Source organism: Myotis daubentonii, chromosome 11, assembly GCF_963259705.1.
Source record: "Myotis daubentonii chromosome 11, mMyoDau2.1, whole genome shotgun sequence".
Taxonomy (NCBI): domain Eukaryota; kingdom Metazoa; phylum Chordata; class Mammalia; order Chiroptera; family Vespertilionidae; genus Myotis; species Myotis daubentonii.
Genome location: NC_081850.1, coordinates 18,042,380 through 18,059,402, shown reverse-complemented (window position 1 = coordinate 18,059,402; position 17,023 = coordinate 18,042,380).

Below are 17,023 nucleotides of genomic sequence, written 5' to 3'. Positions count from 1 at the left end.
TATCCATTATTATTTGCCTACATGACCTCCCACATGCCCCTTGATCTCTCAGGTTCTGTTTCCTCTTCCATGGATATGTAGGTCACAGTGATTTTATATGGAATAAATGAGATAATGCACATTAAATTCATGTTACCTCTAAGCTAGAATACTCAGAAGCTATTATTACACTATATTTATAAGTCCCACATAAACAGAAAGAGACACAATATTCATAGAGAATTAAAATATATCCATTGCATGAGAATATGCGCATTCCACAAGTAGCATCATGTCCTAACAGATTGCTGTCACATTGTATTTGTATCTGTAAGCGTTAGTGCCATTTTTGCATACCTGTTAAGCAATCTTCTATTATTACTTTGCAACTCATCATTTATGTCTCTCTCTTTACTAACATAAGACCATTATCTTGCCATTCAGCAATGACAGGTGATTCATCCAAGTTTCCAAATGACATCTTCTTGATATAAGGGGAGGGGGAACCTCAATAACTTTGCTCTTTTTTTTTTACTGATACATCCTACATATACCTTGAATTCAGTTCCTGAGAAAAAGTCACAAAATATATTCAGTAGCACAAAGCACCAGGGATCTATTATATCGTTTCAAAGGGTAAACTATAAAGGAGATATTTTTCTGCACCAATTACTTGTAAATTTTAATTCTACATAGAGAATTCAAAATGGTGGGATTTTGGCATAGGGGTGAGAGCAGGAAAGAGGAGTGAAATTGATTAATCTAGTAACACAAAATAAACTCATGGCCTGTTTTTTCAGTTTTTCATCAGGGCAGAATTGGAGTCCAAAGAGGCAAGTGGGTTTTCCTGCAGCTTTTTATATGGTGGTCTTATTTTTGTGCCAAATCAGGACTTGTCAATCTAAGTGACTTTTTTTATTTGTAAATTTATATATGAATGTTGCCTACTAAGTAATATAATTTATTATCGCTTACAGCTAATTGTATTGAGTGTTTACTATATACTAAGCATCATATCATTTTATTTAAACATTACAACAACTTTGCACAGCAAGTTGATACAACTACACAAGTCTTAAGTCATGTGGAGAATTAGTGAAAGAGCATGAATTTGTCTCTAAGTGTATTTGAATCTAAAACCTCTGATTGGAAAAACTACTTTATTTGGCCTGTCAGGTCAAAATGAAAAGATTAAGTCATAGAAAGGCATGAAATTAATTTACACTGAATGACACAATTATCAAATCCCCTTTATTGGAGAATTTCTTTAAAAAGAGAAGGGAGTGCTTCTTATTGCTATTCCTTTGTGACGTAGACCTAGTGAATACTCTGAAACTCTGTGGCTATGAAGATAATAATGGCATGGGTGAGGAGAGGGTTTACTGCTTGGGGCCCTTCACAGCTGTTTTCATGAAGCTTCAGTTAATGGTTTTCCGCTCAACTCTATTCAGAGACCAAATGTACTAATGGGTGCTTAGGAAGTAGTTCTTTATTCTTCCACTAGGGGATATCTGTCTGTCTCTAAATCACCTTATTGGTGACTCAACTGCCCCCAGGAAGTTTGCTCCAGGAAAGATATTTGAAGTTTCTAACTACTGATCAGGGATTGGCTTACTCACCCTAAAGATGCAATCTATTCATGCTGACATAGGCTCTCTTATGCAAACATTATGAAGTATTCATAAGCCTTCCCGGTTGCCTCAAAATAGAACCCATGTCTCCATTTAGAGAAGGTGTTGAGGCTTTAAATGCTCCCACAATGAATCTGCTCACTTCTGGGTTCTGATTGTTTCTCTCCCTTCCTTGGATGGTGGCTCTGAGATGCTCTGCTTTGCTCAGCCCATCTGCCCTTTTGCACCTGCTCTTGCCTCATCCCAGGGTCACCTGTCCCTTCAGCCTTGTTTCCAGTTCTTTTTCTGGAGGGGCGGGTGGCCGCGTTGACTTCCCAGGGAGGAAACTAAGTATTCATAAGAAAGATAGTGTGGGCGTGTATCATCTGGAAGAAGGCATAGTGAATTTGTAGTAAATGGAAAACTCTAAAACATGTTAATTTTCATACTTTAACAAGCACTGGCATGTCTGTAGCCCCTCACAAAATGTAGTCTTCTTGAAGCTGGGTATAGTAGTTATTTTAGTCATGCATGATTTTCCCCCTCTGTCATTAAATTAGAATATGATTACCTCCCACAGCCAAAATAGCTCCCTTGTGCACTAAGTGATATAATTTATTTCATAAATAGGATCAAAACACCTTTAGTAGACGGTGGTGACTGGGGGAGAAAGCAGCATTTTATTAACATCTTAGTATCGACTCTGTTTTATTACATTTAATCAGAATGGGATTTTGACAGCAACCCGGAGACATACTCTAAACTTTTATCCATGCTTCAGTTACCTTGCTTGAAAGGTGCTTGTTTTGTTTCTCTTTTAATGTAGAAACCAAACTGTTTGTGATAGATTCCTTTGAAAACTACGAGGTGTCCATGTTTAGTTGTCTGAGATATAGGCTCCTGCTGGTGCCTTTGCCTTGCTGGGTCCATGAATAGGACCACGAAGAACCTAATGCACGGAGCCCAGGAGTAAGATCCATGAGTACACGGACTTTGTTAGTCCTTTCCTCTTTTCCATTTTTAACACATATTTATTGAACACCGGAGGATATGGCGGTCAGCAAAACAAATCTCCTTCCTTGTAGGTCTAGAGCAGGGGTGGGGAACGTCTGCCCCGGGGGCCATGTTAGGCCTGAGAAATCATTTGGTCTGACTCTGCCAAGGCATTAGGAGTGAGTTAATTAATTTTTAAGTTGATAATTTTGAATGGCCTGAGAATGATGTTATAAGTATCCAAATGGCCCTTGGCAGGTAAAAGGTTCCCCACCCCTGGCCTGCTGTATAGACAATAAAAGTAAAGAACTATGAGCTATAACTGGGACAGGGTCCCTCATTCAGCACAGGTTTTCGGGATGTCTGTTCTGTGCAAGTACTGTTATATCTTACCTACAGTCTTAACCTTGGTGGTGTCAGGCAGTCACGCTTGAATATCCTGTAATGCTTTTCCCTGAGGATGATAAAAACAGGATATCAACTCATTTCTAGTTGAGGCATAAAAAGAATTACTGTGAAATTTTAAAAGAGGCATTAAAGATCATTTTTTAAAAAGCTGTCTCTGCCACTTACTAGCAAGGGACCTTGGCCAAGTTTTCTGACTGCTGGGCCTTCGTTTGTTGCTCTATAAAACGATGACACTAGCACCTGTCTCCTCGGGTTGATGTAAGGATTAAGTGAGTTAATATTTGTCATGTACCTCAAACAGTGCTTCTGGCATGCAGGTAGCCAACATACAAATGTTAGTTATTTGTTCTGCTCTCCTGCCTGAGGCTTGACCTTTTCATCTCTGTTGTCTGGCTTCTGCTTAAGCACTTCACTGATGGAACCCTGAACCTTCTAAAGGACCCTTTTGAACTTCAACTGTTGCTTTGCCTGTTACTGCCCTTCCTCATGTGGAGCTGAAATATCTCTCTCTCTCTCTCTCTCTCTCTCTCTCTCTCTCTCTCTCTCGGCTTCTATCCTATGGTGTTCCCTCTCGGGGGTCAGTTCAAAGTAATTCTGGTGCTTCTCCCACATGATGCCATCCAGAGATTTGAAAAGAGTACCCACTATTCAAAAAGTACTTTTCATTGGGCTAAATATCCTAGGTCCTATAATTTTGTCTCTAAAGAACTGATCTCCAAGTTAGTTCTAGTCTCCTGCTGGGTTGCTGAAAAGACACACACCCGTTCCTTCTTCGTGGAATGTGGCTTGGAGTCTCCTAAGCATCCCAAGTGCTCTCCTCTGTAATATTCTCTCCTTGTCCGTTATAGAATGGGATGTCCAGGTGTGAGTGAATAGCCGCTTGGGCACCAGCACTGCAATGTACAAGCAACAAGATGGAAGATGCCCTGCACTCCTGGAACTTACATTCTGGTGGTATAAGCAGATACTAATACAAAGTAGGAATAAGGAAGTTCCAGATAATGCTGTTTTAGATTGGGTGGACAGGGAAGGCCCGTTTGAGGAGGTGATACTGCGATGAGATATCAAGGTTGAGGAGGAACCAACTGTATTGACTATCTGGGAAGGAATATTGCAGACACAAGGAAGAGCATGTGCAAATATCCCAAACCATGGTGCCAGCAGTAGAATGAAAGCCCAAGTTGCTGGAGCAGTGTAAATGGCGGAAAAGCAAAGTGCAATAAGATGACGGTTTTGGTCTCAGCTCATCACATAGTATCCTGGCAATAACTCTCCTGAAAGTTTCAAAGATTCTCAGGGTTGGAAGGGACATTTCTCAAACTCCCCAGTCTATTTTTTTGACAATACCTATGCTCAACCTTCACTCAAGTTCTGCTTTAGTTCTTAAAGGGCCTCGGTGGAGAAGTGTTTAAAAAATATAGCAGATACCCAAATATAACAATTGCAAATAGCACTTTTTAATAGATCACTTTTTCGGGCTTCTAGTGCCATGTTCTCTCACACTTCTGTTATCTTTGCACCTATTGTTTTCTCCACCTGGAGTTCCTTCCTCCAACTTGTGGACTCCCGTGCATGTCTTACAGACCCCAACCTAAACGTACCAATACCTCTGAGAGGTCTTCTCCACCCTTTGAGTGGCCCCATGCTCCAATAATGTCAGGACCCTCTGTTCTTTCAGCACACATTCAGATTTTTAGATTAGCCACACGTCATTCTTGAAACTGATTACTTACTTTAACCTATTGCAAGAATTAACTTCATCTTGTGCAACTAAACCTAGAATTTAGGAAGGCGCTTAAAACTTAGTCACTTAACAAACACTTGCTGCATAATTGATCATTATCTCAATGACTATGTCTCAATGGGAGCACAGTTTGCATTTGGGGCAGCAGTGGCCCCAGATGAGAACCATTGTTGGACCATTCACTTATTGATTCTTGTAAAAGCTTTGGGCCAGTACTGTGTGCCAAGCCCCATGACCAATCCATGTGTTTGAATAACACTGGAGCAGAAATTCACTACTTCTCATTCCATCCATCTTGAGTCATCTCTGTAGGACCATTGTTCCTCATTATATCAAAATGTGCCTCTGTAACCTCTAAACATTGATTCTGGTGTTATTGTCTAGTGCTATACAGAACATATCCCATATTTTTCTCTTTTGATAGCCTTTCAACTATTTGGAGACGTTTTTTATTGCCCTCTGTGCACCTACATTTTTTCCTTTTTCAAAATGAAACATTACTGATTTTTTTACCATTCTTTATGACATGAATTTGAGTGATCTCAGCTCTTTGTTACAGGAGAAGGATGTGTCAATATGCATTCACTTTGACTGTCATACTGTAATATTTTCCCGCTACCTTTATGTGTGGCGTTTTCCCCATTGTTTACAACTCACGCAGTGGTAGACCTGCAAGGTTTTTGTGCGAAGGAGTATTTTTAAATACATCAGGTCACATAGATGTAGCAAAGGCAATCTTTGTGAAATGATTGCCTCTTTCTAGGCTTCTAGCAAAAGGCAGGATGTTCGGCACCTACTGGGTGTGTAGTGCTATGTTGAACAATGCAGAGGACAGAGAGGAATGTGCAGTATCCTTATTGTCGAGTGTGCAGAATCCCTATTGTCAAAGAGCTAATGAACTCATTACAGCCTTTTACAAACGTGAGCAGTAAGACATTTTCCAGCCTACCAGTAAGTGTCTGACAGCCAGCTCTGTGGCTTGGGAGTGGAGGGTGAGCCCTGGTTTGCATTTGCTGATTTCTGTGGTGTAAATTCTTCAACCATGACAGGTTGCAAGCTACCAAACCAACATGATGTTGGAAAGAGATGTGTAGTAACCCTCCATTTTATATATTTCCTTTCTACACATATAACACACATAATTAAACTCAAGAGCATAAGTGATAGTAAAATGCAATGCACATATCTAAGAAGTGTTATGTTTTGAGTGTTTATTACCTTTGGCCTTTTTTTTTTGTTTTTAAATCCTCACCCGAGAATATTTTTCCATTGATTTTTAGAGAGAGTGGAAGAGAGATGGAAAGATAGAGAGAAACATCAATGTGGGAAAAACACATCGATTGGTTGCCTCCTAAATGTGACCCAACCAGGGCCCAGGCTGGGGAGGAGCCTGCAATGGAGGTACCTGCCCTTGAGACCAGAATTGAACCTGGCACCCTTTGGTCCACAGTCTGACGCTCTATCCACTGAGCCAAACTGGCTAGGGCACCTTTGGTTTTAATATAATTTATTTCATTATTATTTTATGGAATTTAATTCCTAATAACAGCTCTGTTTAATAACCACCTCTCAAAATTTCTAAAAATTTAACAATTGGCCCTCACAAGCTGATGTGAGCTGGCTCTAGCCCACTCCTGGAAATTAAAATTGTAATTCAATATGAAGAGGCATCAGATACATATACAGAATAATAGTTTGGAGATTCAGATAAGAAAATAATCACTATATTATGTGTTAAACTAATCAAGGAAGATTTTCCTGGAGGAGGTGGTGATATTTGAACAATGCCCAAGATTTACATTAAGGAAGAGAAGGAAAAAGCATTTTGGCTTTATAGTGTAGATAAATATTAATAGCATCTTACTTATTAACAATAATACATCTAAGTAGCAAGCATTGCACTAAGGACAAAAGTGTATAGTTTAATGTAACTGTCTTAAAAAACCAAGAAACAGAGACTATTATTAGCCTCCTTTTAAAATGAGGCAACTGAGACTTAAGTCAAGAAACTTGGCAGAAGTCACACAGCTAGACAGAGTTATTTTGCTTCTTGTGTTCATCTTATCTGAGATTAATTTCAGACATAATTAGGAGGGGGGGGCCACACCTATGAGCATCCTTTGGCTTGTCAAATTGTCTATTCATACATTAACATGAATAATTATAGAAGTCAGCTAGTGGTTTCAAATACTCTTAAATGTTTCCATCCACCTTTCACTGATACACGACCAAATAACATATCATGGATGTCAGCAGGTATTTTGGGGGGAGGGGTGTGAGAGGAAGATAGGGAGATGGCACGTCCTTAAACACCGAGATGAAGTTGGCTTAATGAAAAGCGAAATTGGCCACAAAACTGAAAGCAGAGTGATAGGTCCAAATACAGGCACACCTGGACTCAGGAAGCCACAGAGTTCTCTCCTCTCCCTGCCTTCACTGTAGACAGGCTTTCCCTGGTGGGGCCAGGTATCGGCCACAGCTCCTGCTCACATGCTCACTGTAAGTCAGGCAGAAAAGGGAAGCCACTCCTTCTCCACAGGCTGAAGACAAGGTTTAGCCTAGACCTCCTAAGCCATATTCTCAATGGCCCAGGTTGGGCTGTACCTTCATCAGCCACTCATTCTGGCTAGGAGGATAATCTCTAAGAGTGAATCCTGTATTCTTCCTCCTCTCACAAAGTAGGAGCTGATGGATGGGAATTTGTCAGAGGGAAGTGAAGATGCTGTTCACATCAGTTCAAAAAACATATCTAAGGCAGAGAAATATAGGACAGAGGCAGAGAGAGTCATAGAAGAGATGAGGACACCGTGAACACAGAAATCAGAGAAACACTATGATGAAGACAAGGTAGAGCATGTATCATCCAAATCCTTTAGAATCATAACACATACAGAACACAGCTATGTATCCAAATTAGAACGCATACAACACTTAGAGAACAAGAGCTCCGATAATGGGTAGGCAGCCGATCCCATAAGAATACATATCTTTAGCATTTTTGGAGCACCTACCCTCTGCTGAGCACTGTGACAGCTCACATTCCCATTCTCTTCTTTGGTCTTTATACTTGATGTGTATTCGAAGAACAACAGGCTGCACATATTTCAAGTGTACAATTTAGATTTGACATACATATACACCTGTGAAACCATCAGCACATCTAGAAAACAAATGTTCCCATCACCCCCAAAAGTGTCCTGGTGCCCACTCATCATGGTGCTCAGCGCCCTCCCTTCACTCCTTCCCAGGCCACCTTCTGATCTGCTTTCTGTCACTACAGATTAGATATACATTTTCTAAAATTTTATGTATCTAGGAGCATATAGTATGTACTCTTTTTCCTGAAACTTCTTTCCGCAGCATAATGATTTAGTGATTCATCCATGTTGCATATATCGATCCTTTGTTCCTTTTTGCAGCCGAGTAGCATTCCAGCTGTGTGGATATACTATAATTTGTTTATCCATTCACTTGTTGATGGATATTCAGGCTCTTCCTACTTTGGGGCACTTACAAATGAAGCTGTCATGAACATGCATGCACATGCCTTTGTGTGAACATAAGTTTTGGTTTCCCTTCAGGAAATACAGAGGAGTGGAATGCCTGGGTCATATGGCAGCTACGTATATGTCTAACTTTGTAAGAAACTGCCCAATGGCTTTCCAGAGTGGCTGTACAGTTCCACATCCCCACTGGCAGCAGCGCGGGGGAGTTCCGGTTCCTCCACTTCTTGGCCAATTGTGTGGTCACTTGAAAAATATTCTTCTATTCCAATGTGTGTGTAGTGGAATCACAGTGAGGTTTTAGTTTGCATTTTCCTGATAACAAATGACCCAGTCTCTTTATGATGTTATTTCTTACCTAGAGATGAGGGAGGGTTTCTAGCAGGTAAAATTTCTCTGTTTAAATATAGCTGAAACTTCTTGTGCACACATGTGTTATTTCTATGGAATAATGGCAATTCAGTCATACAGCATCTCTTTTGAATTACTATATACATGAACCTTTCTCTAAAGAAACTAGTTGAGTCCTAGCTGGTTGGCTCAATGGGTAGAGCATCAGCCTTCAGACTGAAGGGTTCCAGGTTCGATTCTTGCCAAGGGCACATGCCCAGGTAGCGGGTGTGGTTCCCAGTGGGGGTCATGCAGGCGGCAACTGATCAGTGATTCTCTCTCATCATTGATGTTTCTATCTCTCTCTCTCCCTCACCCTTCCTCTCTGAAATCAATAAAAATATCCTATCTAATATTAGACAAACATGGTAATTAACCATACCTCCGACATGCTTCCCATTGCCTAATGAGGGAGATATGCAAATTAACTGCCAACCAAGATGGCAGCCGGCAGCCAGGCAGCTGAAGCGAACAGGAGGCTTGCTTGCTCCAGGGAAGGAGGAAGCCAAGGTTCCCCACCTGCCGCTGCTGGCCTCTGAGCTTGCACTCTAAGCAACTATGTTGCAAATATAGAAGCTAAACAGGCAGAGGGCGGCCTGTACTCCCCACATGGCTGTGGTAACAGCTGTGAGCACGCCAAGCGGAGCCTGCAGGCCATCAGCACCCAGGAGTGGCTGTGCAAGATCCGCCTCCTGGCCCAGAAGGTGCAGGATCGCAGGGACAGCCACCCTGGTGGGCCAGACTGACATCCTCCTGGCCGCACCACGGAGGTTTGCGGATCTGCAAAGCCAGAGGCCTCTGGTGTGCACACCCCCCCTGGCGTGCGAACATCCCCCAGCACACTGTCACCCTCCCGCGCCTGCAACAGTTTCAAACCAAGGCATGCACAAGTTCCCCCAGTCTCTCCACCGCACTTCCATCAACCCAGCATGCCTAACACCCCCACAGGATGTGCACACATCCCCTCTGATGTGCTAAAGTCCTTTGGAGAGTGTTTGGGTGTTCTGGGTGCTGAGGGTGGGCACCTGTGAGATGACAGTGAGAGGGCGGAGTGGTGACGCCCTGTTCCCAGGGAGGCCAGTGCAGCTACAAGATCACCTCTGGGGGGTTAATGCAGGTGCTGAGGCAGGAGCAGGTGCAGACAGACACACCTGGTGGGCGCGGGCGGCCCTCGCTGAGGTGCCTTTGGTCAGTGTTCAAGATCAAGAACCCAGAGGCGGAGAGGAATTCCGTCCTCTCAGTGAAACAGTGGGCTAGTCGGGGTGACTGTAGAGGAGGAATGTGCACTTTGGGTGCCAGCACGCATGAGCGAAGGGTGCCCTGACTGAGCCTCGCTTGCTTGTGGCCTAGCGCACTCCTGCCCGACAGCATGTGGCAGGACATGCTTTTCCGAATTAATGAGAGAAAACGTTGATTCTCCTGCTGCCCACGAAGGTGGAAAGTGAAGTGGGGAGACATGTCAACAGTGAGCGAGGTTCCCTGTCTGGGGGTTCCAAATCTGCTGTTGGTTTCTTTCACCGCTGACTAGAGATAAACAGGGTGTCCCCCCAAAATGTGTACACACTTTGAATACCTACTAATTCCAATGGTTTTAAGCATGAGAAGAAAGAAACAACAATGGAGCTGTTATCTGTTAAAAGTGTGGGCACAATCAGGTAGTTGGACATTCCCTAAGGGGTCTCAGATTGGAGAGGGTGCAGGCCAGACTGAGGGGCCCCTTTTCCCCCCAACCCCAGTGCAAGAATTTCGTGCACCGGGCTACTAGTATATATATATATATATATATATATATATATATATATATATATATATATATATATATATATAAATATATTTACATATTTTTTTCACATATTAATCTCAGTATATACTCTCTCCCTGCCCACACCGGGACATTCTGCAGAAACTACAAGGCTCATGGAAAAAATCCTCTCACCTCCCATTTGTAACAAAAAACCATTTTAAAATTTAAAAAAACAAAAATTTCTCCCAGGTAGTCTTGTTTTTCACTATTGAGAGCATTAGAGTCCAGTAACCACTGAAATAAGTCATTGGAGTACTGAGGGCGTGGGGTGTGCTTTGTAACTCTGGAGAACTTAATATCTGGAAGCAGGCCCCAGAAGTTGCTGAAAACTTGCCATGCAGGGCCTCTGTGAGGCTTGCCCCATCACAGTCCAGCTCCAGGCGTAGGAGACAACAGTCAGGCCAATTATGAGGACATTGATGTAAATCCACAAAACTGTCTTCCTCCAGCAGTTAGAATAGAATGTTTGTGCTCAAAAATCAACATGCAAAAGAAAGAGACAAACATGCTAAGAAGAAAACACTTCTCCCTTCCCCCACCCCCAAATATGCTGACTTTCAGGAAAGGTAGGGAATATCTGATTTAGATACAAGCAAGATTATAAATAGTTCCTGTATTAAATAAGAGGAGCCCAAAGTAATAAGAGGATAATAACACTAAATCACAGTAACAGAAAGACTCTGGGATGAAAGCATATATAACCTGAGATGAATGAAGACGTGAAGGGGATGAAATGAAAGAGCACATTCAGTGGCAGATGATATTAATGCAGATTGATAAAGAGAAAGACAATCTACAAGGAATAGGCATTCTGCTTAGAAAGGGAGCAATAATGAAAGTCGAATAGAGAAAACTCCCAATTTGAGGAAAACACTTCAAATTCAAAACTGAGAGGGATCACAATAGCTAAGAAAGATAAGTGAATAGAGATGAATTCCAACATGATGTAATGAAATTTTACATTTTGAAGATTAAGAATACATACCCAGCCCTGGCTGAGTAGCTTAGTATGTTAGAGCATCATTGTCCCAATACACCAAGGTTGTGGGTTCAATCCCTGGTCAGGGCACATACAAGAATCAACCAATGAATGCATAAATATATGGAACAACAAACCGATGTTTCTCCCTCTCTAAATAAATGAATAAAAAGAATTTTCAAGAATACATACTGAAGTCACAAAATTTGAAAATCGGATACATACAGAGGGACATTCAAAATGATACAAGACAGTTTTTCATTAACAGATGAAAAACTATTTTCAAGCAAACATAGATATATTGTTATCAAAGTAAAATTAGAGCAAAAAAGTCTAAACCAAGGTAAAAGTGTTGTTTTATATTGATAAACTCAGAATTAATAGTATAGTGATATTGAAACTTTAAGCAAGGGGAAATAAATAGAAATACAAGAGAAAGTAAAATTTTAAAATAACATCAGCTCATGGTAAGTCATATAGGTAAATATATATAGAATATCAGGATACTTAAATAATGTAGTATATCAAATTGTTTACTTGGAGAGAACATTTACGGACATATTCATGCATCATCCACAAAATGATTATTTAAGATTCCATAAAGTATATATAAAAACTTATCCTCAAATAGTTATCCATATTCTCATATCTCAAGCAATGAAGATCAAGGTTGGGTTTTTTTTTGGTTGTTGCTGTTGTTAATCTTCACCCAAGGATACTTTTTCTTTTGATTTTTAGAGAGCACTGATGGGAGGGAGGAAAGGAGGGAGGGAAGTCCAGAATGTAAACTGAGGCGAGAAAGAAAGCTGCAGAGCAGGTCGAGGACGACGACAACCTGTGCTGTCACTCAGGGGACACTCAGGAGCACTCAGTGCTGGGTTTAATGCTCCACTGTCACCATTTTGTGATTCTTCATAATTTTACCTTAAAACTCATCTTTGTAAGTAAAGTTTATGGAGACAACGGAGCATGCGCATGAGGGGATGTGCGCAATCTGAGTGCCTGCTTTTCCCTTCACAAACAGCATTGGGGATGCCCCATGGCACAGAATTTCCATGGACCCATGATGGTGGGAGTTCAGTGAGACTCAACATGAGTACCAGTAAGCTTGCTCTGTCTCCCAGTAAGTAAGGGGGGTGCTGACAGCCCTGAGAGGCTACATCCTTTTCATTTGAACCAGTTGCCTTTTGGGGACCCTGAAAACAGCTGTCCGCATGCGGCTCCGCCCAGGGAGAGTAATAGGGACGGGAGTGAGAGAGCACTGAGGACTGTCCCTAGGAAACTGAAAACTTATGAGAGTCCTAAACGAATGACTTATAGCCAATGATCCTCCTCAAATAGCAGCACGTTATTCTAGTCAAGATTCTGGAAAACACTCCTCCTTGTAGACAATATAACCAAGTGCAGTCTGATATGTGGACCCGGACTTCTGTGTGGGGATGTACCCCAACTGAGAACTTGTCGTGGGGTTGTATGGGGATCACACTCTGACACACACCAACTCGGCCACCTCCATGTCTGCTTGAAATGTCCTGCGGAGAGCTTTATTACAGAACTTAGGGGTTGGATACATGTAACATATGTGAAATGTATTCCTGGGGGGTGGGGGAGGGATGATATTGTAGACTTTATTATCCTATCTAATAAAAGAGAAAAATGGTAATTGGCGTACGACGATACCCTTTTCATTGGCTAATCAGGGCTATATGCAAATTAACTGCCAACTAAGATTGGCAGTTAGCTGCCAACTAAGATTAGCAGTTAACTGCCAACAAGATGGTGGTTAATTTGCATATGTAGGCACAATGCAGGGAGGCGAAAGGGAAAGCAGGAAGAAGCCCCCTGCCAAGGACAATCAGGCGACTTTGCCGCCCTGGCCAGTGATAGCAGGAAGTAGGGGTGGAGCCATCGATGGGAGCTGGGCATGGTCGAAGCTGGCAGTCCTGGGGCGGAGCCTGCAACCACAGGGAGCTGGGGGTCCTCTGCCGGAGGCCTCAGGCCTGGTCAAGGGGCCGATCCGGTGATTGGTGATCGGAGGGTGATGAGGGTCAACTCTTCTGGCCGAGGCATCAGGCCTGGGTGGGGGGCGGAGCCGGGGATTGGAGGGATATGATGGTCCCCTTGCCCAGGCCTGAAGCCTGGGTCAGAGGCGTCAGGCTTGGGCGGGGGGTGGAGCAAGCGATCAGAAGGAGATGGGGGTCCCCTGCCCAGGCATGATTCCTGAGCCAGAGGCCTCAGGCCTGGGTGGGGGCCAGAGCCAGTGATCGGGGGGAGATGGGGGTCCCCTGTCCAAGCCTGAAAACCTCTGGCGGAGGCCTCAGGCCTGGGCAAGGGGCCGATCAGGCGATTGGAGGGTGATGGGGGTCTACGCCTCTGGCCGAGGCATCAGGACTGGGCTGGGGGCAGAACCAGTGATGGGGGCAAATGAGGGTCCCCTGCGCAGGCCTGACGCCTCTGTCAGAGGCGTCAGGCCTGGGCAAGGGGCCGATCCTGCGATTGGAGGGTGATGGGGGTCAACGCCTGAGGGCTCCCAGTATGTGAGAGGGGTCAGGCTGGGCTGAGGGACACTCCCCCCACACACACACACACACCCAGTGCACGAATTTCGTGCACCGGGCCCCTAGTTCAATTATAACTTACTAAAACGAAATTTCTACTTAACATTCACAAAACTATGGAAGTCTAAAAGACCTTCAAGTTCTTTACCCAAAATTATGTACATTGGGTTTGAGGACATATGTAATCCTCAGTGTAAACGTCTGGGCACAAGCAAAATTTCCAGGGAGTATTTCAGACTTGTAAGGTAGTGGACCTGGTGAGACCAAAGTCAAAGTGTCCAACATGAAAGGAGACCCAGCTAATATCTGGGTAACAGATGAAACACGCAGAGCATTCATTACGGTAAATAAATATAAGATATGCTAAAAGGCACATTGGAAAACAGGCTAGGAGAGTAGGGCAGAAGGACCTAGAGGCCCAGAAGAGATGGAGGGAATCTGCTGGGCTGGTTGGGGGGCGGGGCAGTGGACAGACCCTCTTGAAGGTGGACCCACCCCCACGCTCAGAAACCCTCTGTGACTCCACAGTGCTCTGTGATGCAGGCCTGGCTATAAAGCCAAGAGTCGGAGCTCTCAGAGCTCAGTTGCGTTAAGCAGCGTTGTTGTTCGGAAAATGGGACTCAGTCTATTTCTGAATAGCCTTCTAGAGTTTTATCTGAGCTTCTGCTCAGAACGTTTATATGGGAACCTCATCATCATTTCCATCTCGGTGTTGAGCTTGTTCCTCTTCTTCTTCATTTTTTTCCTGGGAATTCCATCCATCCCAGCTTTCTGGAAAAATGAACATACCCCAAAGGTAAGGAACCCTGAGTGAGCGAGCCCCCAAAGAGTTCTTCATTGTTGTTGCCATTTTGATTCCCACATTTCTCAATGAGTTTGGCTGAGTCAGAGAGACACTGAAGATGGCACATCTGAGGAGAGAACAGAACATCGCTTCTCGAGGGGAAGAGACCAGGCAGGGCTAGGGGTTCAGGGAGGACTCAGGCTTCCATCTGAATCTCACAGACCATCGGGGTGTGGTGACAGGTTTCTGGCTCCAAACACAGGGACTCCCTAGTCCTGGATCCAGTTATTCAGAGACGTGGGTGTCTCTGTAGGACATCAGACTTAACCAGCACTTTATCCTGAGTCATGCTGCCCTGGCCGGCATCACTTAACTAGCCTTTGTGTTGGGCTGCTAAGCAGGGAGGGCTGAGCCTCTGAGAGCCTCTGAGTGAGCAGAGGCTGCAGCCTGAGCACCATCAGGTTACTGGGTCCTATCTGATGGGACAGAGATGGACTGTAGGCCTCAGATTATATGCCCAACTTGAGCAGAGGACCTCTGAGTATACCAAGTGTGGACCCCATAAACAAAGTCCTTCTTTTGAGTTTTTACAAAAGGAAAAATTAAAAACATTTTAAAGCTTTAAAAATGGTAAAAGGAACACAAAGTTCTATTAGTTAAAATGTATTTGGTTGGCTCAGGGAGACATTATTCTTAGATAGTAAATGTCTGAGTTTCCTAGGGGGAGGAGGAGAGAAATGAGGCCTAATCACCCATTCATTCCTTTTTGTTCTCAGCATCGGGTCAGAGCCAAGAGGAGAAGGAAAGGTGGGACACGGAAAGGTAAGGTTCTGCCTATTCCACCTGAGCTCCCCCAGGGTGACCCTTCTCTCTCCTTCCCATGAGGTACCAGGTCCACGGTCTCTGTCACTTGGTAGATACAGCCCCTCTCATGAAACAGAGCCCTCAGAGGAGAGGCTCATGGAAGGACTGGACCTGAGATATTGCTCAGATTCCCTGCTCTGCTGCCCCTGGGTAAGAAGCATGAGGGACCTGGGCCATGGGTGTTGCCCAGTAGATGTCGAGAGTCAGAAGTTCTGTCTCCTGACTTTGAGAAAGTACTCTGCCTTCAGAATGATCAGAATCTTCTTTGTTGTGACCTTGGCCCCTCTGCTTCAGAGTGGTTTTGAGCATCAAACGCAATCCTGTCTCATAATAGAGAAACATGGTAATTAACCATAACTTTGCTACCCTTCCCATTGGCTAATCAGTGAGATATGCAAATTAACTGCCAATCAAGATGGCGGCCGGCAGCCAGGCAGCTGAAGGGAACAGGAGGCTTGCTTGCTCCAGTGATGGAGGAAGCCAAGGTTCCCCGCCTGCCACTGCCGGCCTCTGAACTGCTCTCTAAGAAACAATGTTACAATTATAGAAGCTAAACAAACTCCAGAAGCCTGCTTTCAGCCAGCCGGGCCTCGGAGCTGGAGCTGAAACAGTGTTTTAATTATAGAACCCAAGCAAACCCAGAGACCTGCTTTCAGCAGCCGAGGTGTCAGAGCTGGGGCCAAGCCTCAGAGCTACAGCCGGCTCTCAGCTCCAGTGACAGCCATAAAAGGTAAGTAAATCCCAGAATAAAAAAAAAGAAAGAAAGAAAAAAAGGAGAGGTTGGGAGCTTCAGTCGCCCGCCAGCCTCAAAATGGCCCTCAGCCCCTCACCCAGACTGGCCAGGCACCACAGTGGGTACCCCCACCCTGAAGGGGGTGTGACCAGCTGCAAACAGCCATCATCCCCTCATCCAGGCTGGCCAGGCACCCAAGCGGGACCCCCACCCTGATCCAGGACACCCTTCAGGGCAAATCAGCTGGCACACACCCGTGCACCAGGCCCCTATCCTATATAGTAAAATGGTAATATGCCTCCCAGCACCGGGATCAGCGGAGTAGCAAGGCCTCTTGGCCCCTGGAACAGCGTGGCAGGGGGCAGCGCTCAAACCCCCTGATCTGCCCTGCTCTGTGTGGGACAGTGGGTAGTGCCCCAACTTCCCTATTGGCCCTACTCTGTGCATGATAGGGGGGAGCTCCCCAACCCCCTGATCTGCCCTGCTCTGTGTGTGATAGGGGGTGGGGCCACAACCTCCCTATCAGCCCTGCTCTGTGTGTGACAGGCGGCAGCGCCCCAATCACCTGACCCACCCTGCTCTGTGACAGGAGGCGGTGTCCCAACCCTCTGATCTGCCCTGCTCTGTGTGTGACAGGGGGCGGTGCCCCAACTCCCCTATTGGCCCTACTCTGT